Genomic DNA, 13,043 nt, shown 5'->3' on the forward strand with positions numbered 1-13,043 from the left:
CATTCACAGGTAGACTTTTCTAGATTGTGAGCCTCTGGTCTGGCTGGCTTTGGACTCCGCAGCACTCCACATCTGCATGTGCGTTCAGTAGGGATTTGTAAACCACCCAAGGGTGATGCCGTGTCCTCTTGGAGAAGTGCACTTACTATCCCACCTTGCAGAAATATTCCCTGCAGTGTTATGGGAACAATGTTTAATCAGTGTGAACTTCTTCAAGCATTTTGGAAGAAAGATGGCATTATTGTTCCTCTTGTGTGGCATCATTCTGGCAAAAATGCTTTGTCTAAGAACACTGTATTTGTTCAGTGAAAATACCGGCCTGTGCTATTTCACATAAATGTGGGTTGCCTCTGTATGACTTCACTCCGATAGGTAGCTCTGAGCCAGCTCGAGGGCTGTCCTGTGTCCTTGCTTTGAATTGCTTTGGTCTTCTCTGTGCAAATGTTTATTTTAACAGTCCATGTCCACTTGGTCTTACTAATGTACTGTAACATCAGATGCTTAGAGATCTCGGGGAAGGAGGCTAATTTTAGAGTGCCTTCAGGGTAGGTGATATTTCAAAATGTGGAAGGGTGTTGGTAGGGCCTAACAGGACTTACCTAGCCTGGTCCGTGCCGAGTCAGAAGAACATTCATTGGCGCCTCCTGACAGCGTGCTGGTGATGGTGGTGGCAGAGATGAAGAACATGTAAGTGGTTCTTGGGTAGCACAGCAGTGATTTTTTCACCTTTCAAAGCAGATTACCCATGACGCCTTACTTATTTATTTATTTTTACATTTTGAACATTTCCAGAGAGACCAGGGTGGTGGTGGAAAGTTTTTTTTTTTTTAATTCTTAAAAACATTTATAGTCGCCACTTAAAATTGTGTGCAGCGATATTTGAGGAGGAGAAAGTGACCAGGTGTTTATTTACTGTGTTCCGCTCTCTAGGATGCTCTCAAATGAGAGACTTTTTTTTAAAAAAATAAATTTATTTATTGTATTTATTTATTTTTGGCTGCATCGGGTCTTCGTTGCTGGGGCGAGCTTTCTCTAGTTGCGGCGAGCGGGGGCTACTCTTCGTTGTGGTGCGCGGGCTTCTCGTTGCGGTGGCTTCTCTCATTGTGGAACACGGGCTCAGTAGTTGTGGCTTGCGGGCTTCAGTGGTAGTGGCTCGCGGGCTCTAGAGCGCGGGCTCAGTAGTTGTGGCACACGGGCTCAGTAGTTGTGGCTCGCGAGCTCTAGAGTGCAGGCTCAGTAGTTGTGGCACGTGGGCTCAGTAGTTGTGGCACGTGGGCTCAGTAGTTGTGGCTCGCGGGCTCTAGAGCTCAGGCTCAGTAGTTGTGGTGCACGGGCTTAGTTGCTCCATGGCATGTGGGATCTTCCCGGACCAGGGCTCGAACCCGTGTCCCCTGCATTGGCAGGCGGATTCTCAACCACTGCGCCACCAGGGAAGCCCCTCAAATGAGAGATTTTTGGTGTCAAAGGGTGGACGCCAAAATGAAAGAAGTGGAGGTTTAAGCTGTGGGTGTGGTCTTGGTTATAATAATGTGGAATGCCCATAAAAAGTGTGGGAAGAAACAGGAGGGGCTGAGCCTAGAACTTCCTAGCTGCCAGAAAAGCTCTGGGAGTGGAAAGATTTTTCCATTTTCCTTGAGACCTCAGGGAGGGTTAGATTTGGGGATGCCACCTTTACCTGTGTTCAGTTCTTTCCAAGTTGCAGAATCCTTACTGATCTGTGATAACCAAGTTGTAGAAAAGTGATTGGCCTTACTTGGGGTCAAGTTCCTAATTTGCTCCTGGCCTCCAGTTTATCTTTAGAGTGAAATCCCCTCTCTGGTGAAGGCTCAGAGGCATAATGTATGTAAAACACCCAGCACCCTGCCAGGTACTAGATGAATGGCCGCCTCTGCAGTTCATTTGCAATGATCAGTTACTGGCCATCCACTGCCTCTTGTGCAGGTGGCTTGCTCCTTGACATTTAGCCGCAGCCTGGCTTTGCGCTCCTAGTTAGTAGTTGTGGGATGATGATAGAGTTGGAAAGAATTTAGTGTCTTCACTCTCATAAAACATGTTTTATAGATGCTGTCATATTTAAGAAATGTGTGCCCATTCGTCTCCATTCATCAAACATTTATTGAGGGCCCTCTGAGCCCCTGGCACGCCTGCAGTGTGTCTAGGTGGTCGAACCCAGGGGAGGTGGGATCGCTCTACCAGTTGTGTTAGGTTCTTTGTTTTGGTAATTGGAGTGATTATGATGGAGATGGCTGTCCTTAACCACATTTAAATGAACCAGAGGGTGGTGAACCCTTGGCTGGTGGCAGTGGGCCACGGATTCCTATTTAGATGCATGTATTTCTGCGTCTTTGTGTGTATATATTTACAGTATAACTTGCGAACCATGTAGTTAATGCTGCTGGGGTGCGGAATCTGGCAGATCATTTAAATATTTACTGTTGGTGTGAAGTCGAGTTTCCAGTTATTTTTAGGTCATTTTCGTCTTCGCAACCCCGTTGGAGATGAACCAGACACACTGCTGTAAACTGTCCCCACATTTTGATAGAATTTAATAAAGTCAAGTTGAATGGTTTGGTCCCAAGAGGCAAACAGACCATCTGGTTAGCAGAAGGGTTAGGTTGAGTATTGCATGGCTGCTGAGAGGGCCACAAACCAGTGCCGACCGACGCACTGGTAATGTGTCCAGTTGCTGAATGCATTAAGCATTGAAATGGTGCTTTCAAGTCTGCCGAGCCAGCAGTTCTGTTACCACCGCTGTGACGCAGGAGATAATTCAGCTGGGCAAGCGGCAGCATGGGGGTGGATCTACAGTACAGGATGTGTAATGTCAACATGAAGGATTGGAGCTGGCAGAAGGAAGGGAAGCACTCATTTCATGCCAGTGCAGGAAGCCTAGAGAGATGCTTCCCGCCACCCCCACCCCCCACCCTCACCCCCGCTTTGCATCTTGTCCTCTTCTGGAGCTTTCCCATGATGGGCTAAATGATTACCTTGTGCATGGTCCATGGCAAAACTTCAGCTGATTTTCTGCCTCTGTTGGAACCTGTCAGCATAAACGGAGTGAACCCGTTTATTTCCCACACATGTAGGGTGGGCAAAGGCAGGAGTTAGTGGCCCAGCCTGGGAGGAGGAGAAAGGGCTTCGATAGGCTGGAGCATCTTTGCGCTTGAGATGGAATCCCATTGTACGTCCCTTTGTGCTCAGCTTTGAGACTGGCCGTCCGTTCAAAGGCTGCAATCATCTCGGAACATTGTGCTGCAGCTGTAGTAGAAGGCTGCAGAATGGTTCCAGTGATTCTGCAGAAGCTCAGCAATTACATAATTGCTGTGTAACTGGAGAGAGCCATCAGGGTTGTCTAGTTCTCCTGGAAAGAAAGCTCCTACAATTCGAAGGGGAGATTGTTTTCCCTTGTTAAACCTGAAAGCTGATGAGCGAGTATGTCAAGCCACTAGGCTGGAATGGGGTCCTCTCACGGGCCTGAGAGGGCACGAAGTTCACAAGTACACTTGGCTGGACACTCAGTGGACTTCGCAGCTGTGTTAAAGGGAGAGAGAGAGAGAGAGAGAGAGGAAGTCACTGACTCTTGGAAAAGTGGATTCTCATACCAGCTGAACTTGTTTCTAGTACCTGGGACTCCGTTCTGTATGCATTTGAAGCATGGAGTATTCCAATCTTCCGTTCCTAGGAATGGGACCAGCGGAGTTGCACTTGATCACCAAGAGCCCTCTCAATTTCTGCTGCCTGCTCGGAAGGATTTCACAGCTTCTCCTGAATGAGTACTCCCGGATGCAGATCAGCAGATCAGCAGAAGCCTGGCTCTCATCAGCTGTTCCTAAACGCTTCAGCCCTGTGGTTGTCAGCCCCTGGTGCAGTGCCTCAGCAGCCTGGGGGCTGGAGCAGACTGGACAGTTTGTCTGGGAAGACCTCACAGCACAGGAATGAATTCCTTCTTTCAGCCACCTTACCACTTGTTTTCCCAAGTGGAGAAAATTTTGAGGTGGGGTTGGTTAGATGCAGGCGCGAGGGTTGCATTAAACCAGTCAGAAGCCCAGGCTCCAGATTTCATCAGATACGGAGCAGTCACCTAAAATTAGCCACACCTCCTAACCCAAGTGAGGGCTTTATGTTTATTTATGTTAAGTAGCTCTAAATTTCACCAAGCCTGCCTTTCTGGGCTCAGTTTTGTGGGGCTGGTGAGTAGAAAGAGTGGTTGTCAGAGGCACAGTTTTATTAATGGCAGAAGTTGGGCCTTTCATAACTGTGGTACTCATCTGCATTTTTCTGTGTAAATGTGTAGTCAGAACTTCTGTATATGGGAAGATTACATATTGTGTCTCCTTTGTGAATTAAAAAGGAGCAGCCAGCAGGCAATATTAGGACCTGGACTTCCAAAATGGATTAGGTCCACAGATTCCTAGACCTTTTACCTTTAGACCTCTGCTTTACTCTGTACCCCCTGGGTTTAATGCTGAGGTTGACGGATGCAAAGAGTTTCTCTGAGAGGTTCGATTCCTCTGAAACGTTACTGGTGGGTTTTCAAGGAGTCAGCCTGTTGCAGCCCCGAGCTATTATTTTGGAGTAGTCTGGAAGGGTATAGGATCACCCATGGTGACCCTTGCCTGCGTCATTCCAGGCAGGCCTTGGCATGCTCCAGCAGATGAGTAAGGGCAAGGGCAATTGGCAGGAGGACCCGCTGAGTTCATCTTGCTTCGTATCTCAGGAACCGGCCTGACCTTTTTCCATCATCAGTGTTTGGGCACTTTGAGAAACACTGGGCCCTCTTTGAAGGGTCCTGGAGATCGTATTGGGAGCAGCGCACTCTCATATCGGGAAGGAACACCTGACTCTAATGCAGAGACCGCATCGAAGGGAACCCTTTGCTGTCAGGGTTGGGAGGCCCGTGAAGACCTTGGCAGTGAGGGCCATGGTATGTAGTGGAAAGAACATAGACCTCAGAGCCAGTGAGTAGCTGTGTGACCTTGAGTGAATGATTTAATCTCTGATCCTCAATTTCCTGATCTGGAAAAACAAAATCCACTTTGTAAACTTCTTGTGGGGAATAAATAAGATCACAAATGTGAACCTCTGGTGCAGAGCCTGTTATGCTGTGGGCACATAAAAAATACGAATTCCCTTTCCTCCCATCCTTCAGTTTTTATAAAACACTTCTTATAGGCAGGGCACTGTTAAACAGTGACTATCTGATTAGGAGTCCGAATACACCTGAGTCCACCTGAAATCCCTGTGAGGGGGCTCCTTGAAGCTTGTCCTGGTGGGATTGATAAACATTTAACTTCTTGGCTTTAGGGGCTGAGCAGTATCTTTTATTATATGGTGACTTTTAAGAGCCAGTACGGTCCTCAATGAAACACGACCCCAAAATCTGGTAAAGGGGAAGGAACCCTTAACCTCTGTGTGCAATATCTTGAGCATTCTGTAATGGATTATTTATTAAATTCCTTAGATGAGGTCCTGGTGTTTTTGTTTTGACTATGGTTATACAACTAACTCCCTGAAAAGAGAAACCTGATGTTTCCCAAGAATAGCCCTGATGGGAGAGATTTGGGTATCCAGAATCCAAAAGACTGCACAATATGGATGACTCTTACAGGCTTTTCTTTGACCTCTAGCCCAGTGTGCCATTCCTTAGGTTGGTGCTCAAGGAAGCCTTGCTGACTGTTTTCAGGGGAAAAGACCTTACTTAGTTAAAATTTAGCCAAATCAACTTGGAAGGCCAACCACTGGTTTGGCTCATGGTCAGTTACTGAATGGAACTAGCTCGAAGCTGTGGAAAGGCAGGTGTGGGGTTTCCCTTGTTCATCTCTGTATGTCAGTGCCTTGCTGAGTGCCTGGGGCAGATGTACATAATCAATAAGTATGGGTTGAGTTAGTTAATCAAGTCTAGCACTTTTTAAAAGGTCATGTTGCTCCTGAATATCTGTTCCCCAAACACATTTCTGAAATGTGTTTTGATTTCTGAAATCAAACATCTCTGAAATCAGACATTTCCGAAATCAAAAATCTCTTAGTTCCTTTTAAGCAGTGGTGGCTACTGCAACTCTCCTAGACATCCAGCGTTCAACTTCAGCAAGTGGAGATTTGGCACTGACATTTTCATTGAAAAATGAAATAAATATAATATTATAAATAAATATAATATTAATCCAGGGAAACTGCCCAACTCTACAATCTATATTAAATATGTTTTGGAAGTAAGAATGTCTAGATTGCAGTCTAGGTTGAAGAAGCCAAGGAGAGTTTGATTGTTGGTAGTTTCTGAAGAATACTAATTTGAGCACGACCGTCTACCGGTAGGATCCTGAATGACTCTTCGGGCCATTGTAAAGTTAGATTTCGTAGAATTGAGTCTGAAACACTGGAGAGGAAACGTTCAAACTCGGCAATACTCAAGGATTCAAGGCCGGTGGTTCTGGAGGAAGCTCATTCGTAGTTTTATACGACAAAAGAAGACAGATATTTTCCCAAGACTTTATTTGGCTTATCAAGTCTAAGTGGATCATGGCATGTATTTCGTGGTGGTATGGAAGCGCAAGGAATACAGACAAGTTACAGAGAGGAAAGGTGAGTATATAGTGTTTCCTATCAGTTTAACAGAATTGGAAGAACGAAGCAGTGGAGACAGGACACGAGTCGTGCCCTTTGAAGATGGTCAAGCAATTTCAGAAAACATGTTTCCTCACCTTTGCCTTTGGTTCTTGAACATCTCAGTGGAATGATTTAGACTGTTGAAAGTCTAGTGTGTGCAGAAACCTTCTAGGTATGAGGTGACCTTGCAGCGTTAAAGAAACCCATGGGTCCTGTTAGTTCCAAGCTCACTGAAGGACATATTCTGAAGAGCCAGCTCATTAAGCAAGCTTTTGAAGGGTGTGCGCTGCAGAGCAGTTTCCTGTTATTTGGTTAATGGTTGACCTAGTTCTATTGCCATATGCTTCCTGGAACGCATTCTAATATAAAGTATGTGTTAAAGCGAGACTAGGAGAATAGCAGGAAAGTCAAAGCCTTTCTGAAGCCGAGACCATGTGAATGTTGGCCTAGTGAGGGCAGAAGAGTGTATGGACAGAAGATGAAAAGACTTTTCTCTTCATGGTCCTGTTTACTAATTCCAATTTTAATCCTCACACATTGCATCCCAGCCCGTTCTCAGGAGTTGCATTTTCCCAGGGTACCTTGTACAGAAGCCCTGCATCCGTGTCCTTAGTTATTTCTTGTGTGGGCTAGGCTAAGCTTGACGTTGAAGTACCCTGAGTAAAGTTATTACTTCGAGGAAAGATGCTATTCGATGTGGCTAAGAACAGGTGATTTTGTTTTTGTATTATTATTTTTGTATTACCAACAAGGAATTAGTCAATCTTTTGGTCTGAAATCTGGATGGAATCCAGGGTCTAAGTCTGAGGCTCCTTTGATATATTTATCATTTTACCTGGGATCAGCAGCCTTGGCTTGTTCATTTAGGTGGATAAGGGAGCCCACACAACCACGGGGGCTGCTGAGCAAACTTTGCACCAGACACGGTGTTTGTTTTAACAGCTTCAGAATGTGAAGAATCTGTGGGTCTCGTATGCTAATCGCTGGATATTTGGGTGGTGGTGGAGGAGGCTCTTCTGTTCTCTTCATTGCTCAGAAAGCAAATGTTTGAGGAACCACAAGTATGGGAAATCAGATGCGACGGGGTGGACAGTTCCTTTTGAATTTGTTTTTTTAAAAAATCACCGTATTTGTGGTATAGGGTAGTGATTCCTCACCTGGGCGGATCTTCAGAATCATTCTGAGAACTTGGAAACAAAAAGAAGGTTATTAAAAACCGATTTTTAGCTTCTACCATGGGAGAGGGATTTAGTAGGTCTGGGGTGGGACCCTGTAATGTGTGTTCTTAGAAGTCAGATTTAGGAACCACTGGTCTTGGAAATTCAATATCATTAGGCTGGCAAGGGGGAAAGAAGCAGACGCTGGTGCTTTACTGTCTCACATGCAGGAAGTAGGAAAAGGAAAAGAGATGCTGTCAGAACTTGATATTTGTAGCTGCTAATAATTTGAGCTATGGAATAGGCTTTCGTCTTTTCTTCCCTAGGAATTCAGTACCTCCAGGGCACCTTAAGGGTACAGTACACCAAGTGATTTAGGTTTGGGAAGTGTCATCTTAGTGGCAGGCTACTTACTATGCTTCACCACCACCACCATCCCCCAATGCCCTTTCCCCTCCCTCCCACCATGGAAGCCATGTTAGCAGAATATCTGTCATTCATCAATTAAATAGGATGCAGTTTTTTTTCGTATTATACCTTTGGCAGAAACAAAGGGATGTGACATTGTGTTGATTTCTATATACAAAGAGATTGCTACTGACCAACCCAATTAGCTTCTGGGTTTTTTTTTTTTTTTTTTTTCTATTGACAATAAAGAGATGCACTTGTTGACCGAGGACTTGCTCCATGTGGCTGCCTGCCTATCCTGTTTTGAAGCTGGTCCTTCTGATATTGGGCCGCAGCTCACTGACCCATTTGTGAATCAGAATGCCCTTGACTACAGGATCACCCTGATCTGGGGTCTAATAATGTGCCTGATAAGTGATAGATCTTGAGTGCCCGGTTAGTGAATGAATGAATGAATGAACCAGCTAAGTAAACATTGCCCCCAAGAGATAAGATGTAGCTTGGAGGGAAGAAGATTCCGTTTCAAAGCGATGTTGTGTGGTCAGTGTAACCTTTTTAGGATATTTTCTGCATTAATCTCAGCCAAAAGGAAGATGACCCTGTTGCAGAATTTGATAGATCAGACACTTTGGCTTCCTGAGAAAAAGCAGGGCAATTATTTCTTTTTTTCTTTTTAAAAATTTTATTGAAATATAGTTGATTTACTATATTTGTTGTGTTAATTTCTGCTGTACAGCAAAGTGACTCAGTTATACATATATATTTTCTTTTTCATATTCTTTTCCATTATGGCTGATCACGGGATATTGAATATAGTTCCCTGTGCTATACAGTAGGACCCTGTTGCTCAGGGAAATTATTTCTTTTTTTACGTGTTGTTTGTCCCCGAAACAACAATCACCGCTACTGCCACGAAAAACCCTCCACACATAAAAGAGTGGCTACAGAACAAATATTTTTAAGGATGTTTGATGTTCTTTCTTCATTCTTCCTCCAAACTTTAAAGGTCCCATAGGGAGCGAGAAGAATGTTGTTTTAGAAGCAGCAGAGAAGAAACAATTGAATAGAAAGAAGAAAGTTGAGGAAATGTCTCTTCTTGACAGTCATTTGTTAGGAACCGAAAACAGTGGTCATGGCCTCAGAACTCATGGTCATGTCCTTGGCATGCTTAGAAGCTCCAAGAATGGAAGAGAGTCTCTTCAAAGTTATTTTGAGGAGTTGGACACTACCTACCAGCCTTCTACCGCTTACCCAAGTTAAGAGGTTGAAGTGCCTCCAAGGCTTTAAGTAGCAGCTGAACATGTGATCTTGTTAACCCCGAGATGTTGCTGAGCAGTGACTCAGATCACTGTGGCAAGCGATCCTGGCCTGTTCCAGCTGCCCCAGCAGAAATCAGCATGAGGTCACCCTTTAGGCATATGGTACAGAGCTCATGCCCCCATCAGGACTTTAGATCCAGGACAACTTGAATTGGCTCTCCTGCATGTGGGACTGATGTTGAGGATCGCTTGGTGCTTTGGACCTATCTGATTCCTAACCATTTCCAGTTCTTTCCTCCATCCCGTACCCCCTCCCCTCACATACATCACCTGGAGAGAAGGGGAAGATGCCAGAGAGAGTCATGAGTCCTCATAATGCTTTGCTCTTTGGATGTTTCCTCATCGAGATAGACGGAGGCTTGTGTTTTCCCCAGGAGAAGGTAAAGTATGCTCAAGGTCGCCTAACAAATGTGTGGTGCCTGTTTGGAATCAAATAACAGACTTGAACCGTTTGTCTTTTACTAAATGATAATCAAGAGGTGCCTCATACCCAAGAAGCTGGTGTGTTGGCTTTCGCAGGAGAGAAGGTAGCCATGTCACGACTCATGGAACATCTCTGATTGCGTACAAAAGACAGATGGGGGTGTGGGGTGGCAAGAAGCTGGCTGAAGTAGTTACCTCACCAGACCACCCTTGAAACTTTCTCTGTCTTTTCATGACTCCAGTATGTTTATGTAAATCTGGGATTATTTTGAAGCTTGAAACGTCTTTCTGTTCAGCTGAGTGAATGTGTGCCTGTTTCGAAAGTTGATAATGACTCAAGGGTATCCAGCTCTCAGGATTCAAGCCACTGCATGTTGGCAATGATACTGGATCCCAGTTTTATAAATAAAATGCCGGGGTGCCGCCTGCAGGATCCAGACATAGTCTGTGAGCACATTCTAAATCTTGACCCATGGGTACACAGCCGGTGTCAACTCCAAAAAACAGAAGGAGATAGGGTCCAAAAGGGAAGGAGTTCCTATCTTCTGCAGTGAATGTCAAGTCACTGGTGATATTCAAAGAAATGACCTCTCAGGCTAGAAGGGACCTATGAAATCATCCTGGCCAACCCCTTCATTTTGCATCTCTGGAAAGGCTACGGTGATTTGTCCGAAGTCCTCAATGTAAGAAGTTAAGAAGCCTGAAATGGAATTTCAGTTTCCTGTCTTGGCCATCTATGCTTATTCCACTACAACAGTGCTGGCAAATAGCTTCTAGTTCTTGTGCCAATTTTGATTGATTGGTGGAGATGGTCCGGAGCCCCGCTTGGAGGGGTCTGTGCCTTGTCTAGTCGTGTTGGGAAAGAGCGTGGAGATGAAGCGTCAAAGGAGAAGGCTGCGGGAGAGGGGAAATCCTTGGTGGGGGGGTACTTCCCCATAGTTACAATTATGTGTTTTAAAGTCACAGACTCACTCCCTCCCAAACGCCTTGGTGTTCATGAGGTCTTCCTATTTCCAAATGGTTTAAACCAAAGGAGAGGGTATTTAGTTGGGAGGAAACTCACTCATGAAGCAGCTTTTCCAAGTGACTTATCCAAGGTAACTAGGTTGTTAAGTAGCACTTTGAAGCAATGGTAGGGTTTTCACTGGTTTTTATCAAGTAGCCTGAAGCGTTCTCCTTCTGCTTCGTTCATATAGTTTAACCCTGGTACTGGTGAGGGGTCACTCAGCTCCCTGTTTCACTGCCGCCTTCTTATTTGTTCTTACATGTTGTCCACAGTTTGCCTTTCATTGCCCACCTACTTGAAGGGACCTCCCAGAACATCTACATTAAATCCCTTCCCTCTGTAGACAGTTCAGAAAGGTTGTAAACTTGCCCAGGGTCATACAGCTAAGTTGGAGAAGACAGCCAAGCTAGATCCCTGTATCCTGACCATCACTGCTCCAAGATATTACCTTAGAGATTTCCTACCTGTTACTTGTGATTTTGAAACTAGAAGGAACCTTGGAGGTCATTTATTTAATCTCAGTTTTTGGAAATGAGAGTGAAATTGAAAACAAGATCAAGGACTTGCCCAAGGTAACTAAGTTGTTAAATAGCACAAAAACCCTCTAGATCTTGAGGAGCAAAGCCAAACCCATAGTGTAAATTTTTTTTCTGTACCATCTCTCTTTTCTCTTCTTTAATGAGAAAAATGAACTGTTTATCACAAAATCCACAGGGGGCATGATTGCCTTGCCTCGTATTAGAATCTATAGATGTTATATAGTTAGAATGATGAAACCGTCATTCAAGAGGACTTTTGCGAGTTATTCTTACGTAGTTTACATAGTAAATTTAGAAGGAGAAACTTTGGTCATAAATTTTCTTGTGATGTGACCCTCACGAGGTTTTAAATATAATTTTAGAACCCTTTCTGCTTCCAAAGATAAGCTGTCATAAGGACCCATGGTGGGTATAAATGTGCCTGGCAATTTAAGGAGCGCTGTGAATTTGTGATTGTCAAGCACAGCGCTAGGCCAGCACGGGAGAGGTGTTCTGTAAATGCAGCTTTGTTTATCTGCAGGATGTGGAGCATATGCCACCAGAACTCTGCCATGGTTTTCCTGTGTAGGAACAAAGTGTGTGTGAGAATACTTTGCCCTGAATCCGGTCAGTGTTTGGCGGGGAGGGAGCTCCGTTTCACATGCAGAGAAGTCTGTTGACATATAATTTGAGGTGAATGCTGTTGATAACAACATAGCAAGGGCTCTGTGATTTCCCATGCAGGTGCATCCATGGGCCCCTCTTGGCTGGTCTGGAAAACAGAATTGAGGCTGTCCTATATTTTAGCATTTTCAGCAGCCAGTAGCTCCTCTTAAGAAACGCCACAGCTGTCTGTTCCCATTGGCCACTCCACATCTATCCCTCTTCCCACCATGTTAGCCAGTGAGGAGGGAGAGCTATCTAGCTTTCTAAGAACTCTTGGTATTCAAAAGAGTGTTGACTCAACCTCAGCAAGTAGGCAAGGCAGCCCACCTTGGTGCTTTCGCCCTTTGCTGGAACATTTCCTTTTTTTTTTTTTTTAAATTAATTAATATTAATTTTTTTGGCTGTCTTGGGTCTTCGTTTCTGTGCGAGGGCTTTCTCTAGTTGTGGCAAGCAGGGGCCATTCTTCATTGCGGTGCGCGGGCCTCTCACTATCGTGGCCTCTCTTGTTGCGGAGCACAGGCTCCAGACGCGCAGGCTCAGTAGTTGTGGCTCACGGGCCTAGTTGCTCCGCGGCATGTGGGATCTTCCCAGACCAGGGCTCGAACCCGTGTCCCCTGCATTAGCAGGCAGATTCTCAACCACTGCGCCACCAGGGAAGCCCCTGGAACACTTCCTTTTGAAGCACCACCGCTTTTAGAATCATCAATAGAAAACGTTTCTTTTGCTTCTGGAACCACCATCTAACCTTGAGCCTTTGTTTTGGAAGATAATGGTCTAATTTCTGCACAAACCTGGGGAACACACCACTCTTAATTTCTTTCCCTCCCAGTCAGTTGTTTTGGCAAAATGATCCCCTTTCACTTTAACAAAAAGATTCTCTTGCTAGCTTAAAATATTCCGGATATGCTTTAACTTGCCTTGGGGTCATAGCACATGTCTTCCA

At 44.9% G+C, this 13,043-nt stretch overlaps 1 protein-coding gene across 11 annotated transcripts in view; it reads left to right on the forward strand.

Moving 5' to 3' along the window:
• Window positions 1-13,043, forward strand: part of ZNF462 (zinc finger protein 462) — a 170,167-nt gene that overhangs the window by 45,815 nt on the left and 111,309 nt on the right. The window contains exon 2 of one of the 11 annotated variants that reach the window (XM_059925238.1): window positions 9,716-9,867. The exons of the other annotated variants lie outside the window; for them this stretch is intronic. The gene's annotated coding sequence lies outside the window, so the exon portion shown is untranslated. The remainder of the gene's footprint in view (window positions 1-9,715; window positions 9,868-13,043) is intronic. 11 annotated transcript variants of the gene reach the window in all.

This window comes from Balaenoptera ricei, chromosome 6, assembly GCF_028023285.1.
Source record: "Balaenoptera ricei isolate mBalRic1 chromosome 6, mBalRic1.hap2, whole genome shotgun sequence".
Classification (NCBI taxonomy): Eukaryota; Metazoa; Chordata; class Mammalia; order Artiodactyla; family Balaenopteridae; genus Balaenoptera; species Balaenoptera ricei.